Genomic DNA, 9,668 nt, shown 5'->3' on the forward strand with positions numbered 1-9,668 from the left:
AGAATCCTACCTCTAGGATGAAGACCTAGTGTGTTTCCCTTCTTAATCTTCCAAAACTTGATGAAGAATTGAAGAACAATTATTGAAGAACACCTTCTCATTCTAGGACACTCTCTCTCACTCTAAAAATATCAGAATTTTAGCCAAAATGACTTAACCCCTCTCTATTCCCGGCCTTGGGGTTATTTAATGAATTTCCACGTCCGTGGCTGCGGATTTGGCCGCGGATTGGCCGCGGATTTGAGGCAGAAACTCTCAAATATATGCGCGGCTGCGGATTTGGCTGCGCATCTGGCCGTCCATATGACACATGTCCAGTAAAATGGCCATAACCTTCTGTATACATATCCAAATTACAAACAGTTTGATGCGTTGGAAACTAGATTCAAATGGCTTTAATTTGATAGGTTATACACCATAAAAATCTTCCTATCTTCAGAGTTATGCTAGTTTGAAGTTAGATCATGTGCAAACTCACTTGAAATTTTATCCCATCATATAATTTTCAACTTGACTTAGCCTTATGGATCTTCTTAGACCATAAACCATTCTTAATGCACCTCATATATATATTATCATCATCAATTGATATCACTCAAATTATCAGTCTTGTTCATACCCGAAATAATATAATTAGCACCCGCTAATCTTCTTAATGGTCTTAAAATACTTCGAAATTTTTCTGGGGTGTTACATTCTCTCCCAATTAAGAAAATTCATCCTCGAATATTTTACAAGTCATTATTAGGCTCAGTATTATCCTCCTTTCACCTTAACCATTATCTTTAATCGTTCTTGACTTCATATAGATCTTAGATATTCTTCCAACATTTCAACTTCCTTAAGGCCCCAAAATTCTGCTAACTCCCGAATTTTTCAGAAATTTCGGTAGAGTATTCTCTCCAATTGGGCCTAACCACCTGCCAGAGAATCACCAAATCTATTCCTAATAACATATACATTAACCAATGATGCAACATAACATTAAAACAATGCCAACCGTGGCCTCACGAGCAGTATACTACCAAAAAGGAACACCTTTAACATAAGCTGTACAAATGATACGTAATTCATAGGGAACAATTTCACAGAATGATTACATAGATATTCACCTTTTCAATTGATATTATAGCCAGCCCACTTAATCTTTCTTGAGACATTGTTGATCTTAGCTAAGCTTTATCAATTATTATTTTGAAAAACTTGTTTCCACTGAGGAAACTGTTATAGAAACTGATAACACTGTACTATAAGTAATTTAATCATTTGGAAAAGAATTAAGCCTTTTTATTTGATTCTTTTTTTAGCCTTTTTATTTGATTGAGTATATAGTATCTTCTATTTGTACTACTTTTTCTTGTCAAATCAATTTCAATTCACACGTTAGAAAAATTATTCATACTACCCATTTTTTAAGTAAGTCAAACGGTTACTTAATTTACATATTTAAAAAAAATTCTTTCCTTTTATATGTAAAAGTCTACTTTTGTACTAAAAAATGTAAATATTATTTTATTTAAATAATTATATGCCTATTATTTCTAAAATTGGGGCCCTCGAAATTTGGGGGCCAGGTACAAACCTTATTAGCTAGAACATTATGCGTTTGAGGTGGGAATGAAACGTCTTGATAGGGAACAGTTCCCTCTTTTAATAGGGGACGCGAATTCGAATTAATCAAGATCTCATGACACTAAATAGAAAACAAGGAAACAAAGCTATATTACTTTTTACTATAAAAGGATGCATGACTTATCTCAACAATTGCTTTATCCTCTATATGATGTTCTTGTCCCTATCGAACTTCATACTTGGCTTTATAAGTCATTTGGACAGGAGAGTTACATATTTGAGTAAGTTTAATCTTGAGTTTATATGAGCTTAATTCCTATGTACATAAATGAATTAGTGTTTATACTTTCAGATCACCTAAAGATAAAATATAAGTATTTGTCGATAAAAACATAAAATTAGTAGCATCAAAGTTTAAAACATTACGTGCTACTCCAAGTTAAAATACATTGATAATGTCAAAATTATTAACACTATCAGCATATTACCTTTTAACATTCATAGTGTTGCTAGCATACTCAAATTAATTTGTCGAGGAAAAATAGGGTGTCAGAGATAATAAAACACTGATATTTATTGCGTATTTGCTGATATATCATTTCCAGCACTTGCATGCAACTGCATTAATCTATGCTAGAACTCCAGAAACATACTTTTATTATGGACTATTACAAAAGCAGATTGACTTGAAGTTGTTTCCGTTCTTCATTTATGGGTGATTCGCTTCATTTGCATGTAGGCCAGAGCTTCTTGAGCAGTAGATCTAGCAACACCTGCAGCCTCCTCCTCTCCCATATCCACCGAAGCACCCGTATCTGCACCCTCCACCATGGCCACCGCCTCCATGACCACCACCTCCATAGCCGCCGCATCCGTGACCACCGCCTCCATAGCAGCCACCTCCATGACCACCGCCTCCATGGCCGCCATGGCCTCCACCATAACCACCTTGGCCTTGTTTTGCAGCATTGAACAGTTGTCTGGCCTTTGCTTGCTGTTACATACAACATAGTCTTTCTCAGTGCATGGAACTATGGCCGTTTTATTTTTTATGGTACTGCTTCACCGTGCACTAATTTTAAAAAATTGAGGTCTGATACTGATACGTATCACAAGTATTTTTTATTGTGGCTTTAAACATGTCATAATTATGAGAGTGTGTCATTAAGAGTAGCTAAGAATTTTTTATTTTTTGGTAATTGAAGCTAAGGAATTTTCAAATGTAGGAAAACGTTATTCCTTTTAAATAGAATTAAAATTAAAAGAGTGTCATATAAATATAAAGCGAAACAGAAAAAATATGTCTTATTTTCTTGTGATCACGTAAAAGATCAGTTCACAATATAATACATCAGGACGAATGAAAAGGAACTAATTTCCACTCAGAACAATATTTAAGTAAGCCAATAAAATCCATATATCTGAAGTCTTAACCTAAATCATTAGAAATACGGTATGTACACATTACCTTGTTTCTCATCTTGAGATTTCTCATCAACTGCTAGAGCTGAAGCCAGAAAAAGGGTTGCACATAAAAGTGCTAGGAGAATTAGGGTATTCTGGAGCTTCATATCTTTGTAACTTCCTTCACTATCCAACAAGAAAGACTTAATTTGAGAGTACAATGGAACTTGCTTTCAACTGAGCATTAATTTATAGTGAAAGCATCCCACTACAAGACAAAAACTCTGAAGTGTTTCTTGGTGGTGATCTGGCTCGAAAACTCTATAAATGACGAACTGATATGGGACTTATTAGAAAGAAGAAAATTTGCTACGTACTGCAAGATGTGAAGGAAGCAAATTAAGTAAGCTTAGCTAAGCTACGTGGAAGATGTGATAGCTTTACATCTGGAAATTGAGATTATGCTGCTTACAAGGAAACATTTGTCACTAGCTTCATTTAGTCAATCTTGGTGTCTTGGATTGTTCTGTTAATTTGTCAACTTCATTTAGCTTCATTAGTTGTACAACTTCATTTAGCTTCATTATAAAAAAGGTACAATTTGTCAACAAAGGGATCCAATTAAACCCGGCGGATCCCCAAACCTTTCATTAGTTGTAGCTCCGCGGTGGAGGATGAAATGGAGAAGACAAGTGGATTTGCCTTTATCGAACTGCTCCTAAGTTTCAGCAATGTGCAAAAGGGATGACGCTCTTCTCCATTTATCATTCTCTGATTTTCCCCAAGTTTTTATTTGAATTTGTGACACTTGTCATATTTAAATATCTGTCACGATCCGAAATCCCAGTCGCGGGATCATGAAGGCGCCTAACGTTCACTTGTTAGGCAAACCAATATTAGCTACACATTATTTATCTTAACAATTTTAAAAGCAGTTAAATAAGAAATAAAAACTGTAAAACTTCAGATAGATATAATAATTCCCAATACGCCATCTAGTCAACTCTCGAAATCTGGTGTCACGAGTACATGAACTACTAAAACGAAATACTACAATCAAGGTCTGAAATAAAGAAATATAACTGTCTTTATGAAATAATAGTGCAAGAAATAAGAAGGGGACTCCAGGGTCTGCGAACGTCGTGTAGCTCTACCTCAAGTCTTCGTGATAAGCTAATCCGAGCGAGCCTCCCCTAACTGTTGTTGGGACCAACAGCAGAATTTGCACAACGAGTGCAGAAGTGTAGGATGAGTACAACCGACTCATGTACTCCGTAAGTACCGAGCCTAACCTCGACGAAGTAATGACGAGGCTATAACAAGGCATTCACTATTAGCATGTATGAGTATAAATGAAATAACAACAAAATGGAGAAAAAAAGTATAACATGAAAAGTGGAACCGAAAATATGTAACAGAGGGCTCTAGAATAACATTGAAGCTCAATTTCCTCAATATAAAACGGATATGGAACCAATAGTTAAGAACAGTGAATATGTCTTGTCCGTTACGGTAGGCAACTCGATCCACAAATATCTATAAATAACATGTCTTCTCCGTTGTGGCGCGCGCGCGCGCACACACACACAGATATATATATATACAGTCACAGCGTGCAACCCGATCCCACATAATAATATCAATATTTATTGCGGCGTGCAACCCAATCTCACATAATAATAATATAAATGTACAAACAAACTACAATCAACTACGGCGGTATCTCACAATAAAACTCAATAAGAGAGTTACATAATTAATGACACAAGCGAATAAAAATAGCTATCTAATAATACACATGAATAAAGCAAGTAAAGGTAATCAATAAATAATGACACAGATAAAGGCATGAATAAATAAAGACAGTCAATAAATAAAGGCACGGATGTATAGAAACAATTAGAAAATTAAAGCATGAAATGAATAAGGCATGAATTTAACAAGTAAGAGCAAGTAACAATTAACGCATTTAACAAGTATTAACATAAATTAAATTAAGGCATAAAATAATTGAAGACAACAAATAAATACCCCAACCCGCATGTTTAACCCAAGACTACATATATGCACTCGTCACCTTGCATATACGCCGTCCCCACACATAAATTATGTAGCAAATAGACCAATCAAGTCCTACTTTCCTCAAGTCAAGGTTAACAACGACACTTACCTCTTCCCGCAACCAAATCAATGATCAACAACGACTTTTTCTTTAGAATTAGCCTCCAAACCAATCAAATCTAGTCAATTATAGTTCAAACAATTCAAAAATAAGCTTTACAAACTACCTACGAGTGAAAAGGATTCAATCTTTAGTGAAATTAAAAAAAGTTAACAAACGTCAACCTCGGGCCCGCTTGGTCAAAATCCGAGATTCGGACCAAAGCTGATTATCCATTCACCCCTGAGCCCGATTATGTAATTTATTTTAAAATGCGACCTCAATTTAAGGTCTAAATTTCAATTTTACAAAATCCTTAAATTCTACCCAAACCCCCTAATTTTTACCCTGAAATTCATAAATTAAAGGTTAATAATCAATGCGTGTTTATAGAAATACATTAAAATAGGTTAAAACCCACTAACAGGTGAAGTAGGGATGAAAATCTATTCAATATCCTCTCTAGGCCAAGCTCAAGCTTTCAAAAATGGTGAAGAATGATCAATTCCCGACTTTCAGCAGTTTAAAATAACTGGTGTCAGGTGTTCTCCGCGTTCACGAAGCACCTGGCGCATTCACGAAGTGCACTGGCCCAAAGGCCTTCGCATTCGTGAAGTCTACATCGCGTTCGGAAAGGCTATTCCCTAGCCTGCTTTTGTGTTCACATCTCTTGGTCTGCGTTCGCAATGAAAACCCCTACCATCCCTAAAGCTTCGCGTTCGCGAGTGGCCTACCGCATTCGCGAACGGTAATCCCCCAAATACTTCGTGTTTGTGACCTGCCTCTCGCGCTCGCATAGAGTAACCAGCCCCTAGCCCAAACTTTCCCCTACGCGATCGCGAAGCACTGTGCACCAGAAGAAAAATCAGCAGTTCTCTAAGTTTAAAAATTGTCCGAAACCAATCTGAAATGCACCCAAGCCCTTCGGGATCCAAACCGAACATGCACACAAGTATAATAACATCATATAAGCTTGCTCGGTACCTCAAATCATCAAAATAACATCAAATAACAAGAATAAATCATCAAAACTCAAGATTTCAACTTGAAAACTGTCACGACCCAAAAATCCAACTAGTCATGATGGCACCTAACCCAACCCGTTAGGTAAGCCAATTACCAACTATTCAATTACAATGATAATTATTTAAAAGAAAATATCTAAAACTAATACATTTCCCCAAGAACTGGTAGTGCAAATCATGAGCTTCTAAGAATAGATTATACAAAGCGAAAATAAAATAAATACATAGTCTGTTTGAATAATACATAAACAGAGCTTTTATAAATCTAAGGCTACCGTGAACAACAAGCAACTACAACAGGAATGCAGGTACATCTTCAAATCCTGGAACCATCGAGCACAGCAACAACAACAGCCAACATCTGCACGAAATGTGTAGAAGTGTAGTATCAGTACAACCGACTCCATGTACTTAGTAAGTAACAAACATAGCCGTAGGTTGAAAGTATCCAAGGTTGGGTCCAAAACCAATAGTCCACAACAATCCATAACAACATAAAGCAAATAATACCAGATGTAACTCAGAGATAAAATGCCCAGTCACCTCATGATTTCAGCAATAATAGTTCTTCCTTTCAAGTACATCAGTGAAAATCTAAATCTTTTGCCAAAGTTACCAAAAATGTGAATAAGTTTGAAAACAGAAATTTTTCCAAAATCCTCTCAGCCCAAGTAGCAATTGGTGCTTGTCCTTCTTGCAATCTGTCCCTAGTAAGCTTTTTTCACCAAATAGCAGCTTAGTCAGAAAACTCAACAATAGCAAGTTTAACCTTCTTACCCTCAAAATAGTTGTGATAGTCAAAGATGGCTTCAACCTTTCTCTCCCAATAAAGGTACAAGTCTGGATCCCTTGTTCCCTTGAAAGATGGTATCTTCATCTTTATACTACTTATATTTTTCTTTTCTACTCTACCTCTTTGTCCCCTCCTATCTCTTCCCACCCTATCAAAATCAATATCATTAAAATCATATATATAGTTTTCTCGAAATAACCTTTGAACAAAATACTTTATAGATTTACAGTTAAACCCAACTCATATAAAGTTCTTAGTAGTAAAATATAGATTTTTTGGGAACAAATGAAAGAAGAACCAAATCCTAGAACTATTAGGCTCGGTTGAAACAAGACACGAACAAAAAAGAAATGATTATATATTTAGATTAGAAAGAGTAAGAAAAATTGAATTTTTGTCTTATCTTTGAAATCAGGGATCCCCTCTTCTAGTTTTATTTGATAGTTTTTTTGAAAACAAATTAGATACAAAAGAAAGTTCCTGGAGAGCAAGTATTTTTTTTTAAAATTGATTTTCGTTTTTTTTTTGGTATTTTTTAACTTGTTTTTTTTCCGCTCTTAGTATTCAAGAAATCCCCAGAATTATCAAGAACGAAACCTTAATAGAACCGCTCTGATACCACTTGATAACGACTAGGTTGAGAATCCAAACTAAAGTAAGAATTTGAAAAGTAAATGCGGAAGCAATAACAATAAGGAATTGAACAACTAGAACTAAAGGGAAGAAAATAAAGGATATGGAAAAATTCAAGGAAAGAATTCCAAGAATTTCCAAGAACGCAAGTTCTATAGCCTTGACAAGATAAAAGCAACAACGTCTTGAGTTATTAAAGAAATCAAACGCATTTACTTTTCAAATTCTTGCTCTAATTTGGATTCCTGACCTAGTCGTTATTAGAATTTAAGGTTTCGTGGTGCCAAATTAGGCTTACGTATTTGAGGATTTTAGAAATATGTGGTGGGGAGTAAAGGAAAAATTTGGGCAGAAAAATGCATTTCTGCGGCCCACTATGCGGCCGCAGAATCACTCTGCAGATCGCATAATGGCCGCAGAGTGAGGCTGGAATGGGCAGTTTTGGATGCCATTCTGCGGTCAACTATGTGACTGCAGAACTGTTCTGCAGTTCATTATGCGACCGCATAACAGGTCGGCGGGCCGCATAGTGACCGCAGACCCAGGAAGGCGACCCCCAATTTTGGGCACCAAATTGTACGGCTGATATGCGGAACGCATATCAATTCTGCAATCGTAGATCCTGTTCCGGAGCTTCATTTTTCGGTTTTTATAACCCGATCCTACTTCGTTAAATGGATGCAATGGACCATTTTTTAGCTAAAATCTGATATTTTAGGGAGAAGTGAGAGTGTTTTAAAGAGAGAGGAACCCTTAGGCTAATTTTCTTCAATATTTGCTCAAGATTTTGGGAAATGCACAAGGAAAACTCACAAGGTCTTCATCCTAGAGGTAAGCTTCTACACCCTAACCCTTCATTTCGAAAGTTAACTAGAAATGGGAAATTAGTAAGACGATTCTTGGGTATGGGAGTTGGTTATTTTGCATGCATGTGCTATCAAGGGGTGTAGGATGATTGTTGAGCTAAAAATGGTAAAGAATGGGTTGTGGGATGATGGAATCCTCCATAAAAGGACCTTGAAACCATAATGCACACATAATGTTTGATAAAATGCTCAAATGAACTAGAACCATGATCATCGTCCTAATTTTGGTTTAATTTATTATATTTCTCAAACAGATTGAAGTTGCTAAGAATTTCAAAATATTTTAGAGTTTAAAGAAGCTCCATTGAGGTATGTTGGCTAAACTTCTCTACTAGAATTAAATTCCACGATATTCATGCAATTTATGTAAAGTCCCAAATTGTTCATTATGAAAGTAGCTATTCCGAATAAGCTTGTGATGAGAGATATATGTACAATATGTATCCCAAAATGCTTTTATTATGTTATGTTATCGTTTGAGAATATGTTAAAAGTATGGGCTATGCATTAATAATGTAGTGTCTTCAAGTCAAGTTCAAACGAAGGCTATTATGCCGAATTTTGTGAAAAATCTCTATGTGCCTAAGACTCTTAATTGCTTACATGTGTACTAAAAACTTTGATTTATAATGCCTTGTTGTTGTTGATGATGATGATGTTTGAAAGTGAACAAGGTGAGTATGGAATACTAAATACGGCCTACATGCCAAGAATGATATTTTAATTGTGGCCACTAGTGCCAATGAAATGAAAAGATGTGAAAAAGTATGAAATGAAATTATGGGTATAAAAAGGTTGATGTTTCGAATGAGACGGCCTAGCCGATAGGGTCGTGATCGGACGCCATGCCGCACACATGGTGGTGATTGTACTAGAAATTATGATTGTGATTGATGTGTCTAATGAGATGGCCTAGCCGATCGGGTCGTAATCGAACTCCGTGCTAAAAGTACGGTGGTATTGGTATTGTGAATATTGGAATCGCGAACGGTGGCATATTGGTTTTAAAGACCTCCCAACTTAAAATATGGAAGTTTAATTGAACGTTGTCTTGATCCTAATTCGAAGTTTGATGTTGTTTGACGCTTCCACTAATATTATGATTGTACTTGCTCGTATTATTTATCATTCTATTGAGAGGGTGTTTTGTCATTCATACTAGTGCTATTCCATATGTACTAACGTCCCTTTTGTCGGGGGCACTGTTGATACCC

General features: G+C 36.0%; 1 long non-coding RNA gene across 1 annotated transcript; it reads right to left on the reverse strand.

Annotated features, from left to right (window-relative positions):
• Nucleotides 1–2,128: 2,128 nt before the first annotated feature.
• Nucleotides 2,129–3,300, reverse strand: LOC107781197 (uncharacterized). The gene is made up of 2 exons (XR_012708391.1): nucleotides 3,041–3,300; nucleotides 2,129–2,566 (listed from the first exon to the last, which is right to left on the reverse strand). It is a non-coding gene; the product is annotated as an uncharacterized LOC107781197 (long non-coding RNA).
• Between the last annotated feature and the right edge of the window lie 6,368 nt (nucleotides 3,301–9,668).

Source organism: Nicotiana tabacum, chromosome 4 (genome assembly GCF_000715075.1).
Source record: "Nicotiana tabacum cultivar K326 chromosome 4, ASM71507v2, whole genome shotgun sequence".
NCBI lineage: Eukaryota > Viridiplantae > Streptophyta > Magnoliopsida > Solanales > Solanaceae > Nicotiana > Nicotiana tabacum.